Source organism: Mus caroli, unplaced genomic scaffold, assembly GCF_978045245.1.
Source record: "Mus caroli unplaced genomic scaffold, Mus_caroli_1 scaffold_19, whole genome shotgun sequence".
In the NCBI taxonomy this organism is placed as follows: Eukaryota; Metazoa; Chordata; class Mammalia; order Rodentia; family Muridae; genus Mus; species Mus caroli.
Genome location: NW_028227274.1, coordinates 48,696,834 through 48,720,869, shown reverse-complemented (window position 1 = coordinate 48,720,869; position 24,036 = coordinate 48,696,834).

Here is a 24,036-nt window from a genome sequence, read left to right as displayed (position 1 = left end):
ATACAAGCCAGGAGCCCCAGCCTGAGGTGTCATTGTCTTCGGTTAGCTAAGCCCTCCCACATCAATCATCAAACAAGAAAACATATCACAGATTTATCTGCAAGCCAGTCTGATGGAGACATCTTCTCAATTAAGATTCTACCCAAATGATTCTAATTTGTGACAGGTTGACAAAATCTAATCAGCACACAGTCATATATATCTATATACTTAATATAGGTATATATGACTATATATTTAATATAGATATATATGACTTAAGAGGCTCTAAAAATCTATGAATGAATAGTGTATAGATTTGTAAATAATTCTCTTAAATGCCAATAGCTCTGAGGGTCTAAAGAAGAAATAAATATACATGCAAGATACATGCCACTGATTCTCACTTCCTGATGAAATCTGTTTGGACCAGGATTGATAGACTCCCTCTTCTGCCATTTGCCTTGATTCTGATTATGTGTGCTGACAGCTGAAGCTAACTTTGGGCAGTACTGAAGAAAAAAGTGTCAGGAAATTCCAAATGCTATAGCAATACCATATTTGTTTCCCTCTTTGTCTATGTGCTCAGGTTTAGAGAGGCAAGATTTCTCAGTCTCCATGCAAAAGAATGGAAAATGAGCATTAGCTATGTGGATCCTTCAAAACTATGTATTAGGCTTGAAAGGTCATCCCTGAGACTCCATGAGAACACTGGAAAGTAGAATGAGTCCTGTCTTAGAATACAAAATAAGATGAGGAGGAGGAAGTGCCAAATAGTCCCTTGATAGTCATCCATTCCACATTGCCAACAAATTTATAATATCTTCTAGTCAAGAGAGCTAAGGGATGAAGAATGACTCAAAAGTTTGACATGACTAGGTAGTGACCATAAAAGAGGAAATGAAAGCTTTGGCCTTAGATTTCTTTATTATAGACCACAGACAGGACCCAGAACATTTTCTACCTTTTAGGCTGATCTTTATGGACAATGTAGATTGACTCTAATAATAATTGTATACTTCTGTCATTTTCTAACTATTACAAATTACAAAGGTTCTAATTCAAATGAAGCAAGGTAATTTTATTGTTCACTTTTAGAAGTTCTTGGTTTATGTGATTTTTAAAAATGCAAATAGAAGGATATAATAATACTTTTCAATATAATGTAAAAATATCCTTAAAACTATATATGAATGGTTTGCATACTTTTAAATAATTATTTTAAATATCAATAGGTCTGAGGGATTAAGGAAACAAATGTAGAAATCGCATTTATCTACCCAGTCCTCACAAATGTTTTACCTTGTATCCCATAAATATTTTATAGTATCAGGCCTAGGAAATTATATAGAACTTTAGAACAGGATCTAGAGTCTTTCTTTCTAGCATACTATATTTTGAATGCTGTCTTCATAATTGTTGGTGAGTAAAGAATATGCTTCCCATAAACGTACTTATGCCATCTTTAAGAAAAGGTATAGACAAATCATGATCATTTAAAACACCCTATTTCTCCAACCCCAGTTAATAAACATCTCACAACTACTTGGAATTTATAGATCTTAAAAAATATATAAATGTGTACTTTCTTTTAATTATCATAGCTTTGTGAGTTATAAATTATTCCCATTACTTTTCGACAAGGAAGGTAAATTTCAGAGAGACTTAGAGACTTGCCTAAAGCCACAAGGTGAATTAATGATGAGAGCTAAACTAGAACTCATAAAAATTGTAAAGCCTTACACTGTTGCACACTCTCCGAACCATTCTGATTGCAGCTTAAAAACTAACACGATATTTGATTTTCTGCTTTTGCCACACTGATTATTTTCCTAGTGTTTAGAGGACACTTACTTTAAATTCTAGGTTTGTACTTTTAGATTGTTATGGAAAAAACCCTTAATGCATGTATAAAATATCTTGATAATATTTGCACTACAGACCCCTTTGTTTCCATTAGCCACACCTAATATATCTTCCTCCCAATGTCTGTCCATTCTTATATTTTATACATAGCTCACTGAGTTTATTAAGTTCTGACCATAATCTAATGAGTATAGGTGATCACTGGGGCATGAGCAGTCTACCAGCATACACACACACACACACACACACACACACACACACACACCGGGAAAAGTCCAACCTCCCCATGGTAGTCATCAGTTCCTAAAAGTTCTTCAGTCAGTGGTAGGGACTTTGTAGGCCCTCTACTATCCATGGCATAGCTTTTAACTGATTTGATCTTATAAAGATTTAATTCAGATACCCACTGCTGTTAATATCCCAGCTATGACTTTCTAGGTGAAGAAAGACCAAATGAACAAATGAAAAACAGCTTTTAAAATATATGTTTTAAAAAGAGGTTTTAGTATCTAAGAGACAATGATAGACATGTGCTACCTAAAATTCTTCTAGAAATGTTTTTAAAGTTATATTAGAAATTCCTGATTCTAACAAAATACTGAAAGGAGATTTTATTTCACATAGTACAGCAATGTTTATAATGTTTTATATCTATATAGATAGAGATATACATACATGTGTGTATGGCATATATAGTATACATTATATATGTATGTATATAATATATATGTATTATTTGTATATATATGTATATGGAATGGTGTTATAGATATTTACTTGAATTACATTGGTTGTAAAAAGAAAATTCATTTAAGACAATTTAAATCAAATGTCATCCTCTGAAGCATGAGGAACAGCACTTGCCCTTAAAGCAGCTAGATTAGAACTATGCAGAAAACCCTCTGGACAAAGACGATGATTCAGACTATTGAAGGTTTAATGAGACAAAAGTCTCAGCTAAGCCAGTGAGAGCTGCCTCAGAAGACATACTGCTAAGATGTGTGATAAGTGTTCTTTATGCATGTATGTGAAAATATGTGTGTGAAGTCATTATTATGCTGTTGTAGCTTATTTAACAGCCCTTTAAAATATGGAATCTATTAAAAGCCTATAAGCACTGAAATATTCACCCCGAGTGAAAGTCATTTTGAAAAGAAGCCTGCATTCTGCCTTAACAGGAGACTCATGTTTCTGTCTTTATAAAATGAAACGTAAATTGTCCCAGGGAAAGGTTATAGTATTATGAATCTAGATATGAATCATCCACTTAAATATGATTTCTATCCTCATGTCCTCTGTGAAACATAAGCAAATAAAACTAAACTAAATATTTGATTCAGACATGAACTCATACATTTTTGTGGCCTCGTTTGCAGACATTCTAATCAAAACAGACTTAACTTGCTTGAAAAGCATTTCATTACTAAAACAGAGTTAATTAAATAAGCAGAATATGTGATGTTCTAGCTGGGTATTTTTTGTGGCTTGGCAGTAGTGAAGCTTCCTGATACTGGTACCAAAGTGAGGTGACATTTCTGCCAATGACAGAAGTGACGGACACTTCCTAAATATTAAATAACTTCTGCATATCAGTACATACATCAGTGTATAAGTAGATGCGCGCGCGCGTGTGTGTGTGTGTGTGTGTGTGTGTGTGTGTGTGTTTATAGCTTGTAGGATGATCTTGGGTATTTGGGTGTTCTCCTCAGCCACCATCTGCCTTTTTCTTGGGGAGAGCTCTCCATGGCCTAGAACTTTCCAAGTAGGGTAAGCTGACTGACCAGTACATACCAGGAGTTTGCCTTAACTCTGCTGCTGGGACATTGACACTACAAGCACACAGCACCACAGCCAGAATTTTGGACATGTGTTCTGGAAATTGATTTTAGTCCCTGTAGTCTTAGTCCTTGCAAAGTAATCATCACCTTATGGCTGGGCAATCTTCCCTTCATTAATGTGCCAGGAAGAATGAAGACCAAAGTCTGGACACTGTGCCCGTTCTTAGAATTGGGAACAAAACACCCATGGAAGGAGATACAGAGACAAAGTTTGGAGCTGTGACAAAAGGATGGACCATCTAGAGACTGCCATACCCAGGGATCCATCCCATAATCAGCTTCCAAATGCTGACACCATTGCATACACTAGCAAGATTTTCCTGAAAGGACCCAGATATAGCTGTCTCTTGTGAGACTAGGCCGGGGCCTGGCAAACACAGAAGTGGATGCTCACAGTCAGCTATTGGATGGATCACAGGGCTCCCAATGGAGGAGCTGGAGAAAGTACCCAAGGAGCTAAAGGGATCTGCAACCCTATAGGTGCAACATTATGAACTAACCAGTACCCCGGAGCTCTTGACTCTAGCTGCATATGTATCAAAAGATGGCCTATTCGGCCATCACTGGAAAGAGAGGCCCATTGGACTTGCAAACTTTATATGCCCCAGTACAGGGGAACGCCAGGGCCAAAAAGTGGGAATGGGTGGGTGGGAGGGTATGGGACTTTTGGGATAGCATTGGAAATGTAAATGAGGAAAATACCTAATATATCTCTATATATAGATATAGATATATTAGGTATTATATTAGATATATATATGTAAAAAGAAAAGTAAAAAAAAATAAAAGAAATTGCATTCGCAGTATAACTTTATGCAGGTGTTTTCCTCTATGACCTCACAATATATGATCAGTTTTGTTTTTTGTTTTTTTCGGTTAAGGAAACCTATCACCTCCAGCTTATGAGAAAGGTGTACCTGCAAGGATACAAAAAAGAAAAAGGGAATTGAAGGAGAATCTTCTCAGGGGAAAAAACAAAAAAAAAAACAAAAAAAAACTCAGCTTTGCTAAGCTTGGCTTTTATTTTCTAGCATGCCTAAAATTAGCATAAACACAGAGGTAAGAGAAATCAAGAGAGAAAGGAACACATTTAAGGCTTCTAACTATGAAACTACACATAAAAGGGTGCCTAACTTTACTGACTGTGAAAAGTTTGCTTCCATTAAAATATACCTGAAAACTGTGCCTTAAGTAAATAATGCTATTTCCTGTATTGTGGAAGGAGTCACCCTACTTTTAATTCTGTGAATGAAAAGAAATAATTTAACTCCAGCTACTTAAAAAAAAAAAAATCCCTTTTTACAAACACTGGTAGATATGCTGACAGCTCAAACTCTGAGAGTACTTATCTGATTAAAATTATAAAACTCAAGTGAGCTACAAAAAAAAAAGAACAAAACAGAATATTTGGCTAAAATGTGCTGGATATTTTGAAAATTCAATTGTGTATATTTAGTAACACATAATAATTTTATTCATATCTTGATTTATTGTGTTATTTCCAGGTTGGAGAACAAACAAACAAAAGCAAATGACCATGCTTATCTGAGGCCAGTGAATTCCCAAAGAACAAGTGCCTGTGTTGTGCAGATATTTATTTTCTCCATTGTATTTGGGTTTATGAGGCTAAGAGTTTTGTCTACATTGACAAGTGTTTTTCATTTCACAGTGAGAGTACCTGTGAATATGTGTGTACACTCCTATATGTGTGCTATTAGCAGGAGAGTTAAGCCAGTTTGCTATTTGCTATGATAAAGACAAGGTTGGCAGAACTTTTTCATATGATGGGGTTCAGGAAGAGAATAGCACAGCAAAACCACTAGCATTTCCTTTCCATAAGTTGGCTAAAGTCGAAGATGTGTTTGTGCAATATTAGACAATAGAAATTAAAAAAAAATTACAACCAAAACCTTAAAATAAATAGCTAAATTTAATTTAGTTCAAAAAATATAAAGACAGGCAGAAGAACATTAATAACATCTTCATGGATGTTATGGAATTATTATTCATGTTTTAAGGATAAACAATATGAGAAATGATAAGTGGTTTCCTTTGTGTAGTTTATCACACTGTAGCAATATGGAGAAATAGGAGGCTGCCTGAAGAAATCAGATATGATACTCCACATTCATATTAGCTTTTGAAAAATTTCAACATGGCCCGGAACAGTTTGTTCTTCTGCTCAATGTTTCCTCAGGAGAAACTGTACAATTATTTCTTTCATCCCAAAGTTAGAAAATAATTTACTTATAACTGCTGTTCATGGAATGAAGGGTAGAAGATACCTAATTAACACTATCAACAAGGCTGCATTGTGCTTTGAGATTATGGAAGCAGTCACACAGGAAAAGAGCCACTAGTTTTATCTTTAATCAAAGAATAAGATCATCATTAAAGTTCTCTGTCAGCCATCACTAGTCACATGCATACAAAGGCATAAGATTAACTTTCTTCCACCCTGGTGTGACAGGTGATTTCTCAACTTGACACAATGTACAATTACCTGGGAAGTTATTCTGAATGAAGAATTGTCTGGACTGAGTCAGCCTGTGGACATGTTTGTGAGTGTTGTGTTGTGTTTTCTTTTTTTTTTTTAAGCTGGGTAAATTTGGATGGTAAAGGGCACTTGGAATATGGGTAACACCATTTCACAAACTGGACCAACAACATTGGACTATATAGTAATGGAGAAAGAGAGTCGGGTGCAGCTATGCCCACATTCATTATAGCTCTGCTTTTGACTGTTATTTGAGTAGCTCCCTGAAGTTCCTCCGGCCTGGAATTCCTTGCTATGATGAACTCATAACATAACTGGGAGCTAAAATAAGATCTTTCTACTAGACACTGCTTTTTGTCAGAGTGTTTTACCTCAGCAACAGGAAATGAAATGAGGACATATGCCATACTCACTTAGCCTCTGACTGCTGGTTCCTTCTTCCCAAAATAATTTCATCAATGATACATGTTAAAAAAAAAAAAGACAAATTTCGATGTTGAAATGTCACATAAAGTAATTTAGGACTTGAAATTCCCAAGCCCAATGGAGGCTTGACTCTTATTGGATTATTGATATTCATGGAATGCACTTTAATCTTCTGCATTAGGAACTCCTTTTTGACATGGCCATATTGATGCAAAATGGGTACTTCTTGAAATAGAAATAATGTCAAGAGCTCAAAATACCATGGGGATAATTAATCTGAATCATAAAGAGGATAGAAGGAGGAAATTTGTATCATTTGTAAGTATGTACTTCACTTAAAGTTAAATTGAATACACATGAGGAAAATTCCAGAGAGAATGCCAAGCAAAGTCAATCACCGCACATAAGAAGCACTAACTCTACATCTATGCTTCGGTATGTCAAAACAATTTTGCTTATAGTTCTCTAAATAATGCCGTAGTGTAACATGCAGTTATTTTCAAGCTTTAAGATTTTTTTATAAGGTGATGTTTAACTCATTCAAAGCCTGCAGAAAGGCAGAAATACAATTTGTGACTTCTATCCTAACTTTACAATGAAAAGAATGGAAAATAAGTGTGCTTCAAGAGGCAGTAGGTCAGGAACATATGTATAGCCTCTGTAAGACACATTCCGTGGTGGCACATTGTTTCAGTTTCCTCATCATAGGACAATTGAGGCTGTATGTGAACCCACCCAGAGGACTGGGGTTAGAACTAGTTACTATGGCAAATCTAGAGCCTCAATACGAGGCTTAAACATAGAACATACTGCCATAGGTGTTATGAAAAGCAGTGACTAGTTGGAGAGGAGGGACAGAGGTGTACCTTCAGGTGAGCAGGTAGAGCCAAGAGTTGCTAAGATTTTGACAGAATTCAGCTGGGGATATTTGACTACTCTACGCTTTCTCTCCATTCTGATATTTTACTGTGAGAGGCTTGGTGACTACTGTTCTTTTAAATTTATTTATTTATTTTTTATTCGGCTGGCACACAAATGATTCACATGTGGTGAGCTCTGAACTTGGCACCACTAATTATTGTTTCTTCTTCATGTGCTTTGTGGGTGTGTTTCTTTAACTTGAATTTAAAGATGGGATCTTACTCTGCAATGTAGGCTGCTTTCAAATTCCCTTCATAGTCCAGGTTGGCCTGAAACTCACATTAATTATATTTATTGCCTTGTTATACTATGTGCTGAAATGGCAGGTATGCACCTACCACTTTTGACTCTATGTTCCTTTTTCCTAGAAGCAAAACCATCTTTCTCCTTTCTTCTCTCTTCTCTCTTCTCTCTTCTCTCTTCTCTCTTCTCTCTTCTCTCTTCTCTCTTCTCTCTTCTCTCTTCTCTCTTCTCTCTTCTCTCTTCTTCTCTCTTCTCTCTCCTCTCCTCTTCTCTCCTCTTCTCTCCTCTTCTCTCTCTTCTCTCTCTCTCCCTGTCTCTCTGTCTCTGTCTCTCTCTGTCTCTCTGTCTCTGTCTGTCTCTGTCTCTCTCTCTCTCCTCTCTGTTTCCCTGTATCCCCCATTATTTTTCTCTCTGTGATAAACAATAACAACCAATGAACAGTATTTTTAAAAAAATTTTTATTAGGTATTTTTTTCATTTACATTTCAAATGCTATCCCAAATGTCCCCCATACCCTCATCCACCCACTCCCCTACCCACCCACCCCCACTTCTTGGCCCTGGTGTTCCCCTGTACTGAGGCATATAAAGTTTGCAAGACCAAGGGGCCTCTCTTCCCAGTGATGGCTGACTAGGCCATCTTCTGCTACATATGCAGCTAGAGACATAAGATCCAGGGGTACTGGTTAGTTCATATTGTTGTTCCACCTATAGGATTGCAGACCCCTTTAGCTCCTTGGGTACTTTCTCTAGCTCCTCCATTGGGGGCCCTGTGTTCCATCCAATATCTGACTGTGAGTATCCACTTCTGTGTTTGCTAGGCACCAATGAACAGTATTCTTAAGTACTTGAAGGAAATGCTTAATGTGAGAAATTTACTTCCAGTTTGGACTAAACCTGAAAGGCAGGAAAGATAGAGATTGCTCTCTTATATAATTGGTTAGATGCAGAAATGTCAAGAGATTATCATATCCATCCTATTTGTGAATTTTGGTTTGAGATATACTGTCATTGGGAAATGAATTGTTTTTTTTTTGTTTTTTTTTAATTTTTAATATTTTTTATTACATATTTTCCTCAATTACATTTCCAATGCTATCCCAAAAGTCCCCCATAGCGCCCCCCACTTCCCTACCCACCCATTCCCATTTTTTGGCCCTGGCATTCCCCTATATTGGGGCATATAAAGTTTGCAAGTCCAATGGGCCTCTCTTTCCAGTGATGGCCGACTAGGCCACCTTTCAATACATATGCAGTTAGAGAAAAGAGCTCCGGGGTTCTGGTTAGTTCATCATGTTGTTCCAACTATAAGGTTGCAGATCCCTTTAGCTCCTTGGGTACTTTCTCTAGCTTCTCCATTGGGAGCCCTATGATAAAACCAATAGCTGACTGTGAGCATCCACTCCTGTGTTTGCTAGGCCCCTGCATAGTCTCACAAGAGACAGCTATATTTGGTTCCTTTCCGCAAAATCTTGCTAGTGTATGCAATGGTGTCCCCGTTTAGAAGCTGATTATGGGATGGATCCCTGGATACTGCAGTCTCTAGATGGTCCATCCTTTCATCACAGCTCCAAACTTTGTCTCTGTAACTCCTTCCATGGGTGTTTTGTTCCCAATTCTAAGAAGGGGCACAGTGTCCACACTTTGGTCTTCATTCTTCTTGAGTTTCATGCGTTTAGCAAATTGTATCTTATATCTTGGGTATCCTAAGTTTTGGGCTAATATCCACTTATCAGTGAATAAATATTGTGTGAGTTCCTTTGTGATTGTGTTACCTCACTCAAGATGATGCCCTCCAGGTCCATCCATTTGGCTAGGAATTTCATTAATTCATTCTTTTTAATAGCTGAGTAGTACTCCATTGTGTAAATGTACCATAATTTCTGTATCCATTCCTCTGTTGAGGGACATCTGGGTTCTTTCCAGCTTCTGGCTATTATAAATAGGGCTGCTATGAACATAGTGGAGCATGTGTCCTTCTTACCGGTTGGGACATCTTCTGGATATATGCCCAGGAGAGGTATTGCTGGATCCTCCGGTAGTACTATGTCCAATTTTCTGAGGAACCGCCAGACTGATTTCCAGAGTGGTTGTACAAGCTTGCAATCCCACCAACAATGGAGGAGTGTTCCTCTTTCTCCACATCCTCGCCAGCATCTGCTGTCACCTGAATTTTTGATCTTAGCCATTCTGACTGGTGTGAGGTGGAATCTCAGGGTTGTTTTGATTTGCATTTCCCTGATGATTAAGGATGTTGAACATTTTTTCAGGTGCTTCTCTGCCATTCAGTATTCCTCAGGTGAGAATTCTTTGTTCAGTTCTGAGCCCCATTTTTTAATGGGGTTATTTGACTTTCTGGAGTCCACCTTCTTGAGTTCCTTATATATATTGGATATTAGTCCCTTATCTGATTTAGGATAGGTAAAGATCCTTTCCCAATCTGTTGGTGGTTTTTTTGTCTTATTGATGGTGTCTTTTGCCTTGCAGAAGCTTTGCAGTTTCATGAGGTCCCACTTGTCAATTCTCGATCTTACAGCACAAGCCATTGCTGTTCTATTCAAGAATTTTTCCCCTATGCTCATATCTTCAAGGCTTTTCCCCACTTTCTCCTCTATAAGTTTCAGTGTCTCTGGTTTTATGTGAAGTTCCTTGATCCACTTAGACTTGACCTTAGTACAAGGAGATAGGAATGGATTGATTCGCATTCTTCTATATGATAACAACCAGTTGTGACAGCACCATTTGTTGAAAATGCTGTCTTTCTTCCACTGGATGGTTTTAGCTCCCTTGTCGAAGATCAAGTGACCGTAGGTGTGTGGGTTCATTTCTGGGTCTTCAATTCTATTCCATTGGTCTATTTGTCTGTCACTATACCAGTACCACGCAGTTTTTATCACAATTACTCTGTAGTAAAGATTTAGGTCTGGCATGGTGATTCCACCAGAGGTTCTTTTATCCTTGAGAAGAGTTTTTGCTATCCTAGGTTTTTTGTTATTCCAGATGAATTTGCAGATTGCACTTTCTAATTCGTTGAAGAATTGAGTTGGAATTTTGATGGGGATTGCATTGAATCTGTAGATTGCTTTTGGCAATATAGCCATTTTTAAAATGTTGATCCTGCCAATCCATGAGCATGGGAGATCTTTCCATCTTCTGAGATCTTCTAGAATTTCTTTCTTCAGAGACTTGAAGGTTTTATTATACAGATCTTTCACTTCCTTAGTTAGAGTCACGCCAAGATATTTTATATTATTTGTGACTATTGAGAAGGGTGGTGTTTCCCTCATTTCTTTCTCAGCCTGTTTATTCTTTGTGTAGAGAAAGGCCATTGATTTGTTTGAGTTAATTTTATATCCAGCTACTTCACCGAAGCTGTTTATCAGGTTTAGGAGTTCTCTGGTGGAATTTTTAGGGTCACTTATATATACTATCATATCATCTGCAAAAACCGATATTTTGACTTCATCTTTTCCAATTTGTATCCCTTTGATCTCCTTTTGTTGTCGAATTGCTCTTGCTAGGACTTCAAGTACTATGTTGAATAGGTATGGAGAAAGTGGACAGCCTTGTCTAGTCCCTGATTTTAGAGGGATTGCTTCAAGCTTCTCACCATTTACTTTGATGTTGGCTACTGGTTTGCTGTAGATTGCTTTTATCATGTTTAGGTATGGGCCTTGAATTCCTGATCTTTCCAAGACTTTTATCATGAATGGGTGTTGGATCTTGTCAAATGCTTTTTCCGCATCTAAAGAGATGACCATGTGGTTTTTGTCTTTGAGTTTGTTTATATACTGGATTACGTTGATGGATTTCCATATATTGAACCATCCCTGCATCCCTGGGATGAAACCTACTTGGTCAGGATGGATGATTGTTTTGATGTGTTCTTGGATTCGGTTAGCAAGAACTTTATTGAGTATTTTTGCATCAATATTCATAAGGGATATTGGTCTGAAGTTTTCTATCTTTGTTGGGTCTTTTTGTGGTTTAGGTATCAGAGTAATTGTGGCTTCATAGAATGAGTTGGGTAGAGTACCTTCTGTTTCTATTTTATGGAATAGTTTGTGAAGAACTGGGATTAGATCTTCTTTGAAGGTCTGATAGAACTCTGCACTAAACCCATCTGGACCTGGGCTTTTTTTGGTTGGGAGACTATTAATGACTGCTTCTATTTCTTTGGGGGATATAGGGCTGTTTAGATCACTAACCTGATCTGGTTCAACTTTGGTACCTTGTATCTGTCTAGGAACTTCTCCATTTCATCCAGGTTCTCCAGTTTTGTTGAGTATAGCCTTTGGTAGAAGGATCTGTTGGTGTTTTGGATGTCTTCAGGATCTGTTGTTATGTCTCCTTTTTCATTTCTGATTTTGTTAATTAGAATGCTTTCCCTGTGCCCTCTAGTGAGTCTGGCTAAGGGTTTATCTATCTTGTTGATTTTCTCAAAGAACCAGCTCCTTGATTGGTTGATTCTTTGAATAGTTCTTCTTGTTTCCACTTGATTGATTTCGCCCCTGAGTTTGATTATTTCCTGCCATCTACTCCTCTTGGGTGAATTTGCTTCCTTTTGTTCTAGTGCTTTTAGGTGTGTTGTCAAGCTGCTAATGTGTGCTCTTTCTACTTTCTTTTTGGAGGCACTCAGAGCTATGAGTTTTCCTCTTAGAAATGCTTTCATTGCGTCCCATAAGTTTGGGTATGTTGTGGCTTCATTTTCATTGAACTCTAAAATGTCCTTAATTTCTTTATTTATTCCTTCCTTGACCAAGGTATCATTGAGAAGAGTGTTGTTCAGTTTCCACGTGAATGTTGGCTTTCTATTATTTATTTTGTTATTGAAGATCAGCCTTAGTCCATGGTGATCTGATAGGATGCATGGGACAATTTCAATATTTTTGTATCTGTTGAGGCCTGTTTTATGACCAATTACGTGGTCAATTTTGGAGAAGGTGCCATGAGGTGCTGAGAAGAAGGTATATCCTTTTGTTTTAGGGTAAAATGTTCTGTAGATATCTGCCAGATCCATTTGATCCATAACTTCTGTTAGTTTCACTGTGTCCCTGTTTAGTTTCTGTTTCCATGATCTGTCCATTGGTGAAAGTGGTGTGTTGAAGTCTCCCACTATTTTTGTATGACGTGCAATGTGTGCTTTGAGATTTACTAAAGTTTCTTTAATGAATGATGCTGCCTTTGTATTTGGAGCATAGATATTCAGGATTGATAGTTCCTCTTGGAGGATTTTACCTTTGATGAGTATGAAGTGCCCCTCCCTGTCTTTTTGATGACTTTGGGTTGGAAGTCAATCTTATCAGATATTAGAATGGCTACTCCAGCTTGTTTCTTCATACCATTTGCTTGGAAAATTGTTTTCCAGCCTTTCATTCTGAGGTAGTGTCTATCTTTTTCTCTGAGATGAGTTTCCTGTAAGCAGCAAAATGTTGGGTCTTGTTTGTGTAGCCAGTTTGTTAGTCTATGTCTTTTTATCGGGGAGTTGAGTCCATTGATATTAAGAGATATTAAGGAAAAGTAATTGTTGTTTCCTGTTATTTTTGTTGTTAAAGTTGGCATTCTGTTCTTGTGGCTGTCTTCTTTTAGGTTTGTTGAGGGATTACCTTCTTGTTTCTAGGGCGTGGTTCCTGTCCTTGTATTGGTTTTTTTCTGTTATTATCCTTTGAAGGGCTGGATTCCTGGAGAGATAATGTGTGAATTTGGTTTTGTCGTGGAATACTTTGGTTTCTCCATCTATGTTAATTGAGAGTTTGGCTGGGTATAGTAGCCTGGGCTGGAATTTGTGTTCTTTTAGTGTCTGTATAACATCTGTCCAGGATCTTCTGGCTTTCATAGTCTCTGGTGAAAAATCTGGTGTAATTCTGATAGGCTTGCCTTTATATGTTACTTGGCCTTTTTCTCTTACTGCTTTTAGTATTCTATCTTTATTTAGTGCATTTGTTGTTCTGATTATTATGTGTCGGGAGGTGTTTCTTTTCTGGTCCAGCCTATTTGGAGTTCTGTAGGCTTCTTGTATGTTCATGGGCATCTCTTTCTTTAGATTTGGGAAGTTTTCTTCTATAATTTTGTTGAAGATGTTTGCTGGTCCTTTGAGTTGAAAATCTTCATTCTCATCCACTCCTATTATCCGTAGGTTTGGTCTTCTCATTGTGTCCTGTATTTCTTGGATGTTTTGAGTTAGGATCTTTTTGCATTTTACATTTTCCTTGATTGTTGTGCCGATGTTCTCTATGGAATCTTCTGCACCTGAGATTCTCTCTTCCATCTCTTGTATTCTGTTGCTGATGCTCGTATCTATGGTTCCAGATTTCTTTCCTAGGGTTTCTATCTCCAGTGTTGCCTCATTTTGGGTTTTCTTTATTGTGTCTACTTCCCTTTTTAGGTCTAGTATGGTTTTGTTCATTTCCATCATCTGATTGGATGTGTTTTCCTGTTTTTCTTTAAGGACTTGTAACTCTTTAGCCATGTTCTCCTGTAGTTCTTTAAAGTCCTTCTTGATGTCCTCTACCATCATCATGAGATATGCTTTTAAATCCAGGTCTAGCTTTTCAGCTGTGTTGGGGTGCCCTGGACTGGGCGAAGTGGGAGTGCTGTGTCCTGATGATGGTGAGTGGTCTTGGTTTCTGTTAGTAAGATTCTTACGTTTACCTATCGCCATCTTCTAATCTCTGGAGTTGTTATAGTTGTCTCTGTTCAGAGGTTGTTCTTCTGGTGATTCTGAGTACCGTCTTTCAGCAGACCTGGGAGACAGGCTCTCTCCTCTGAGTTTCAGTGGTTAGAGCACTCCCTGCTGACAAGCTTTCCTCTTAAAGGGAAGGTGTACAGATATCTGGCGTTTGGACCTCCTCCTGGCCGAAGAAGAAGGCCGAAAACAGGACCTTTCCCAGATGCTGTGCTGCTTTGGCAGGTCACAGAAGCTGTCAGCTTTTGTGGTGCACACTCTCAGCTGTGCAGACTAAGTTCCTAAGTTAGGTGGAGTCCTGGATCCAAGATGTGCTCCCTGCTCCTGAGGCAGAGGGCTCCTATGCAGGGCAGACCACTGTCTTTCAGCTGGGAGGGTGCAGGATGTCTGTGGCCCCAAAAGGGTGCTGCCTCAGCAGCTCTGTGGCTCCCGCCTGTCCCAGAAGCTGTCTGCCTCTGTGGTCCTCACTCTCACCTGTGCAGACTAAGTTCGGTGGAGTCCCGGAGCCAAGATGGCACTCCCTGCAGGGCAGATCACTGTCCTCCGGCTGGGAGGGTGCAGGATGTCTGCAGCCCCAAAAGGGTGCTGCCTCAGCGGCTCTGTGGCTCCCGCCTGTCCCAGAAGCTGTCTGCCTCTGTGGTCCTCACTCTCACCTGTGCAGACTAAGTTCGGTGGAGTCCCGGAGCCAAGATGGCACTCCCTGCAGGGTGGATCACTGTCCTCCGGCTGGGGAAATTAATTGTTTTAATACGTTTGTGATAGTATCTCAATTGCTGAGGGTCAACATGACTCAGTCCTGCTAACTAAAGAATGTGTGTGCCTACTTCTGAAGTATTTAAAATCTGCCAAGGCTCAATGTGTTTCAGTAATAGTGTGTTAAATACAGGATGCTAAAAAAGAATGAATGTACAGACAGATTGTGGATTCCTGGATTATGCATCTGTTATTATAATGAGCCAGGATTTGTCTAACCTATTCTTATATTAGATTATTTTTACAAGGATAGAGATTGAGTTCCATATGCTGTGGTAATTATACTTAAGTGACTCAAACTTTTCTCTGCTCATCTCTTTGTCAGGTGTCTACACATTGTTTCACTGAGTGTTTGGAATAAAGGCATATTTGATCCCAAGAGACTTTCTAAATTGTTACTTTATGGTAGCCAAATGTTCATCTTCCTCATTAGATGTTTCATCACTGAATAACAATCTGACTAAATGCCTCATTATGTAAAATATGGCCTTGTACAAATAAATAGATATGCTTTATTAAGAGACTAATTTTTTTTTGGACTTTTTATTTTTTTTTAATTTTTAATATTTTTATTACATATTTTCCTCAATTACATTTCCAATGCTATCCCAAAAGTCCCCCATAGCGCCCCCCACTTCCCTACCCACCCATTCCCATTCTTTTGGCCCTGGCATTCCCCTATATTGGGGCATATAAAGTTTGCAAGTCCAATGGGCCTCTCTTTCCAGTGATGGCCGACTAGGCCATCTTTCGATACATATGCAGCTAGAGACAAGAGCTCCGGGGTACTGGTTAGTTCATCATGTTGTTCCAACTATAGGGTTGCAGATCCCTTTAGCTCCTTGGGTACTTTCTCTAGCTTCTCCATTGGGAGCCCTGTGATACATCCAATAGCTGACTGTGAGCATCGCTTCTGCAAGACAAAAGATACCATCAATAAGACAAAAAAACCACCAACAGATTGGGAAAGGATCTTTACCTATCCTAAATCAGATAAGGGTCTAATATCCAATATATATAAGGAACTCAAGAAGGAGGACTCCAGAAAGTCAAACAACCCCATTAAAAAATGGGGCTCAGAACTGAACAAAGAATTCTCACCTGAAGAATACCAAATGGCAGAGAAGCACCTGAAAAAATGTTCAACATCCTTAATCATCAGGGAAATGCAAATCAAAACAACCCTGAGATTCCACCTCACACCAGTCAGAATGGCTAAGATCAAAAATTCAGGTGACAGCAGATGCTGGCGAGGATGTGGAGAAAGAGGAACACTCCTCCATTGTTGGTGGGATTGCAAGCTTGTAAAACCACTCTGGAAATCAGTCTGGCGGTTCCTCAGAAAATTGGACATAGTACTACCGGAGGATCCAGCAATACCTCTCCTGGGCATATATCCAGAAGATGTCCCAACCGGTAAGAAGGACACATGCTCCACTATGTTCATAGCAGCCCTATTTATAATAGCCAGAAGCTGGAAAGAACCCAGATGTCCCTCAACAGAGGAATGGATACAGAAATTATGGTACATTTACACAATGGAGTACTACTCAGCTATTAAAAAGAATGAATTTATGAGCCTAATTTTTAATTAAGAAATTTTTCAGGAATATAAAGTCTATCTGAACATGAGGTGTAGATTAACATGTATTTAAAATATATCCCTGGGATGAGAAGATAGCTTAGCGTCTAAGAGTGTATATTGTTCTTGCAGAGGATTAAAGTACTATTCCCAGTACCTAAATGGGCAGTTCATAACTACCTATAACTATATCTCTAGAGGAAAATTATATATTTGACCTCAGTGTGTACCTGCACTCCTATTCCTACACACACACACACACACACACACACACACACACTACATGCATAAACAGAGTGAGAGGGGGAGGAAGAGAGCAAGAGTGAGAAAGAGAAGGAGAAAGAGGGTGTATTAAAAATATTAAATATATTAAAGTAAAATATAACTTGTCAAGCATACTGATTCATACCAGTAATCTTAGCCTGCAAAAGTCTGAGGCAGGGGTCTTACAAGTTCAAGGAACTAATGGTCACATATCTAACTACACTCACACACAGACACACACACACACGCACACACCTTTAAAAATAAAATATATCCCATAATGCATGCTTGAGCCTGGCGGTAATCTTAGTTTTCAATAAAGAATCTTATTAGTTCAAGGCTCTCATGTGTTACATAAGAAGGCCCTTTCAAATAAAATGAAATAAAATAAAATAAAATAAAATATTATGCTCCATTCCATTGGTTCTTTGGAGAAATGCATTATTCTTGGAGCTTTGATATGTTTAATCTGATGTAAGAAAACAATGTTAACAGTGGCAGTAATTTTTTATCATTACAATGTACACATGACACATTAAGCCATATTCTAAGTGTGTAACTGGTCTCACAAATGTTCTGTTACCAATGCCATTGTAGAGATTAGCACCTGGGAGCACAGACCATTGCTATGACATGCATTAGGCTGCATAAGACATCTGGATAAAACAAAGGCTCCCCACTAGTTCCTTAACAATCGCTTTTAAGAGCCATTTTCCACATTTCTCTCAGATTTAACTATAAGAAGTCAAGACTGAACATCAGTGCTCTAGTTAAAACCTTTCACTGGCAGCTCATTTGCTCTAAGCTAAAGCTCATGAGTCTCAGAAAGAAATGTAAACCCTTCATCATCAGGTCACTCAAAAATAGAATGCCGTGTATATCAAAATCATGAGGAGGAGGGAATTAGTTCACCCCAGAGAGTAGGATCTGCATCCAGAGGGTTAGCCTTGATTTAGCAGCATTTCAATAGCCTTTTTTATTTTTGTTTTCCAAGGGCCACTGCTATTGAGACTTAGTGTAATGATATGTGACTTCAGTGCTATGATGTCATGTCTTTATACATTGATACGCAATGTTGAAAATGCCCTTTTCCTTTATATGTTTTACATACCAAGGTCATATGTAAGTCTTTGAGGAATGTTTGTACTAGAATCCATCTGTAACCTCATGTTTTCCACCAGTCTATGTTGTTTCCAGAAATAATCTCTGAGACTTCTTATATATGAATAAATGCTTAGGCCAAGAGCTTTGGCTCAGTTCCCTGACTAACTCTTATCTAAATTACCCATTAATTTTATTCTAGTCGTGCCACATGGCTGGTTACCTGGTCCTCAGTTTTTCATAGAGACATCTTTTCTGTGTGTAGGGAAAATCTCCATGGCTCATTCCATTCCCAGAAATCCTGTCTCTGAACCAGAACCTCCACCTCCCTATTTCCTGCCTAAGTTCTTTTAAGGATAGGTGTTGCTTCCATACAGGACAGATATTCTTTTTACAATGTTTCTGACTTATGGGGATGTTAAGGATTCAGGACATATATTTCTGTTGTTGTTTGTTATCTATTTGAGACTGTATCTTTTTCTCTTCCCTGTAAACTCTCCCATGTACCTCTCCTCGCTCTCTTTTAAATCTATGTATTTTTAAATTGTTGTTACTCTATATTTGTACGTGTGTATATTAAATTGTTACTATATATTTGTGTATATATTATACCTGCTCATTTTGTAACATCTGGTATTGGATAATGAATTGGATTATTTCTCCCATTCTTAGCATTCCTTATTTGATTTTATTTCTTCATGTAGGGTTGAAGTCTCATCTATTTTATTTCCTTGTTCAGACCCATGTTTACACAGTCATAGTTTGAAACTCCAAGATGCCCATCATATGATCACTATTCAGTCTTCCCACAATATAGAGATCACTTGAGAGGGAAATAATGGACTTCTCATCCACAAGAATTATGAACCAATGCATTCTTTTATATAAATTTCCTAATAAATGAACTAAAGAACATGGTAATCAATACTCATAATGAGATGAGGAAAACAAACAATAAGAGATTAAATAGCCCCAAGTCAATGGTATGTCATTGTCAGGGTTGGCCTCTGCTACTTGAGCTCCAGGTTGTAAGCTCAAAGCTTTCACTGTGTACTTCTCTGAGATCTGAAGCCTTCTGTCCACACATATTCAACATCAGCTCTCCTGTTCCTTGATTCTCTAGCATTTATCTATGTGGTTTTAGAGGATGAAGAAGAATTGGCTTCTTTCATTCTTCAGGACAAAATGTTCAGCTTCTCTGGGGATTTAAATGCTTCTTCAGGAAAGGATGTCAGAGAAGGAAAGAAATTTGAGACCACTGATATATATATATATATATATATATATATATATATATATATATATATCCATTGGACTGAGCATGGGGACCCCAATGGAGGAGTTCGGGGAAGGACTGAAAGGACTGAAGGAGCTGAAGGGGTTTGCAACCCCATGGGAAGAACAATAATATCAACCAATCAGACCCCTCAGAGCTCCCAGGGACTAAACCACCAACGAGAGTACACATTAAGGGACCCATGGCTCCAGCTGCATATGTAGCAGAGGACTGCCTTATTTGGCATCAACAGGAGGTTCTTGGTCTTGTGAAGGCTCAATGACCCAGGATAGGGGAATGCTAGGGCACTGAGGCCTGAGTAGGTGGGTGAGTGGGGCAGCAGCCTCATAGAAACAGGGGTAGGGGGGAGGGAGAGGGGAGTTGTGGAGGGGAGTCTGAAAAGGGGATAACATTTGAAATGTAAATAAATAAAATGTACAATAAAAAATTGTAAACCCCCTAAATGAGAGATATTCCTATCCTATTTTATAAATCCTATTTATTTCATGATTTAATTACTCTTGGGACACAGAGACTTCTGAGCAATCACAAGACCCAAATTTAGCAGCTGTTTCTATAGAAAAATACCGATAATTTATGTTACAAAAATCATCAAACATAATAACTTAGTTCTAGACATATATTTAATCTAGAGTCATCACTAAAATAAATGTATCAAATATGATTGGTATTCGTTAATTATCTGATTTTGTTCATGTATTCCAATTGTGCCTAAGTGGGTAATCAGAGAAACTTCGAACTTAGGAATTTCGTAAAGAATACAGATTTCTGGTTCCAAGGTCTCCTGAACAAAATTGCTGGGTGGAGAGTCCAGGAAGCTTGGTAAATCAATAGTGTTCCAGTGATGGGAGTTTTGATGGCTATCTAAGTATATCCACGGGTATTAGACCTTCCAAAAGGAAAACATCTTCAATATCACTTGGTCCTTTAGTTGAAGTAGTGGCTCTAGAGGTAATCCTTCCAGGTTTCATGTATCAGTGTTGGTTGCAACTATTTGTTACTTTGTCATTTAACTGTTTCCTGTACTTGGCTTTGGTGCTAGTTGTGCATGCCGATATTATTTAGGCACTCCACACTTGTGAATTATTTCCAGAGATGCTGTCTGCTCTAAATTTATTCTGCTATAGTTGGAAAACAAATCACTAAAACATGCTTGATGAAAACTCTGAGACACTGCTACAACTGTTGAAGTTTTTGAATATAAGCCAAATTACAAATGAGAAAACAGTTGTTAGTTTCAGAAATATTTTGGAAGTGTCTGGTAATTCAAATTTAGCAGGGAAGGTAATTTTACTTATTGAACAAAAGTGATTTATAAATAATCTTGGGAAATTAAGCATCTGGACTCACTCAGGACTTGCATATTACATGATTTTTAAATGATGCCGACTCAAAATAAATCTGAGCATTTAAGATAATTTTACTTGCCAATAAAACCTCACTCACTCAGTTACTGTGAAGAATTTCATGTTTGCTTATTTTCTACTGAAAATTAGAATCACTTATATGATATTTGCATATCTGGGGTTAAGCATTCAATTAATTTTAAATTTAAACCTGCAGATCCTCAGACAGGTTGCATTTTTTTAAAATCACACACACACACACACACACACACACACACACACACACACTGTGCTTCTGAAAAGTAATCATTTTTTTTTTCAAAGGTAGCACTGGGATGGCAATTTGACTAGGATCTTTTGATTTTTGAGAAAATGCAAAGTGTAGAAAATGCTATCATGGAACTGCAGAGTTTGACCAGTGGTTAAAAGTTAAAGACATTCTTGAGGAAACCCAGGTCTGATTCCCATCATCCACTTAGTAACTTGTAATCATCTGTCACTCGGGTGCCAGGGGCTCTGATGCATTATTGACCTCTTCAGGAACCAGGCACAGCCATGTTGCACGCGTATATACATGTGGACAAAACAGTCACACACATAACATAAAATAAAAAAATCCATAATAAAAGTTTTAAAAAAATCAAATTGATCAATTGATACTGTAACATTTAATGAATTTATTGAAAAACCAAACAGAAGAGCTATACGAATGTAATGAGAAACTAATGACTTGGGAGGTTCTGGAGAAACACAAACACAACAGTGACTTAATTTATTTCTTAGAATTTCAATCAAGAAGACATATTTTTATTAACTATTATTTTTAATTACCAGAAAACATTTATCATTCTCTGACTCGAGAACTTATAAACTTTTAAGGTGTGAGGTTCAATATAATTGAGGACAAGATTAATACTCCTTGAAGCAGCTATTGGATCTATTGATAATTTTGCAATCCCTAGGCATCTATTGCACAGTTATTATGTGGTGGAAGTGTTAAGAGTGGGACTAGTTGATTCTTGGCAAGATATCTGAACTCCTAAAGACAGTTAGAAATACCTTTTGCTTTAAACGTAAAATTGGTTACGAACAGAGAGATATATACTGACAGTCCCCAATTCACATAATGTGAAATAGTCCGAGAGATACACACACATGCACACACACACATGCTCACTCACGTGCACATGCGTGAACGTGCACACACATACACACACAAACACACATGTACAGATTTGTAACTTGTGAACTGTATTGAAGATACCAGAAACAGCTTTGTGTGAGGGATACTTTGTGTGAGGGATACTTTGTGTGAGGGATACTTTGTGTGAGGGATACTTTGTGTGAGGGATACTTTGGCCTAGTGTAGTTTATGCTTCCTGTCTTTGCATTCACTTTAAAGCACAGGTTTGTTTAAAAAAAAAACAATGTATTTATTATTTAGTTTTAAGTGCAGTAGTGTTTTGCATACATATATACACTGTGAGCATGTAGTTTTTAACAGAGCCTGAAGAGGGCATTGGATCTTCTAGGACTAAATTATAAATGAGTGTTCTGGGAATTGAACTCAGATTCTCTGGAGAATCAGCCAATGCATTTAAGGTTTAAACCATCTCTCTAGACCCTAAGGTATAGGATTTTTGTTATTTTTAAGCAAGGCTAATGGTAACACTTAAGACAATTTTCTTTTTTCCATTGTTCACTTCTTTGACAATATTGACAAAGGGCTTTGCTTTCCTTTTTACATGTAAGTACCGAAGTCAGTGTTCTTCATCTTTGCATGCAGTCTTTGAAAGATGAGCTAACACTGCCCAGTACTTTTATGTTTTACTTTATAATTGTTGCAGTGAAATCGTTTGCAAATTCCAATTTGAAAGAATAGGTTAGCACATGTGTTTACTATAGTATATGCAGTACATCGAACTTTAATCGTGTTTTCTCATTTAGGCACAGTTTTCTAGAAGAAACAATATATTGGGTTTGGAGTTTTCATGATTAACTTTCAGCATTTTCTTTCATGACCTAACAGATTAAACACTGGACTGTCATATGAGGATAACTGACAAAAAAATATTCTTTTAACCCTTGGGAACCTAACTTGTGTGCTTGTATTTAGATATATTGATCTATTTCTGAAATAATCTAATTTACATAGTGTTCATTTGTATATTATAATTGAAAATGAGCAAGAATAAGTTGTCAAAAGTACTGATTTGTCAGAATTTTGATTCCTTAAAACATACAGGATTTCTATTAGACATTCACGTTACTATTTACAAAAGAGAAATTCTGAACTTACCATCTTTCTAACCTCCTTGTTAATGGTGTTTCATGAGCCACAGTTATAGAAGCTCTTATGTAGATCAGAACCAGGCTCGCCACAATGTGTTGGTATCTATCTAGATTGTGTCTAATTATGTTTTTCTGTGATACTCTACATTTGCCTTAAAGATGGATGAAAGCTACACTTTTCTGTGGATGTTAAGGATAACATGTAGAATGTAGTAAGGAATTATACTGGTCTAGCAGACTGGCATAATAAATTCTATTCTAATATAAATGGCCTTACTAGCCCTGGGAAGCTTGCTGGGTTTCCAGTTCAATATATAATTTCCTTAATGTTGAGTGGGCCATTTGTCCAATTAGAGAGCTATCGGTTGCTATGAATGTATGAGTGCTACCTATACTTTTATGCATGTTTTGCCATGCTGGAAATAATTGTCATGGTTCATAGTTATTACATGGGTAAAACTGTTCAATTGCATCCCTCCCTTGACAGTTTGCACAACATTTTCTGAAAAACATGGAAAAGAGGCTTATAAGTCATACCCAGCTCAAATAATCTGAGTCCTGAGTCCTAGGTATGCAATACCTTTACCAAGAGAAGTCCACCCTCAACCCCTGAGAGGCAAACAAAGGACAATAATACATATTGTGAAAAGGGATGCTGTGAAACAATATTTCCTAGAAATGGCTGCATGGACAAAACTGGAACAGTGCAGTATCAATTCTCATGTTACCATGTAAGGGAGATCATATTGCAGAGTCCCACCCTTAGAAAAGGAAGAAGGGGGAAACAGATAATCTCCAGAAGTGAAGGGAGAGAGGGGTCTGGGAGGAAGAGAGGAGGGGGAGGAAAAGGGGGGACCAGTTCAGATATGGGAGGAGATTGGGAAGAAGTAGAGAGGGTCAAGAATTTAAAAGCAGGTGTGTAGCAGTGGGGGAGGGGTAACTATTGG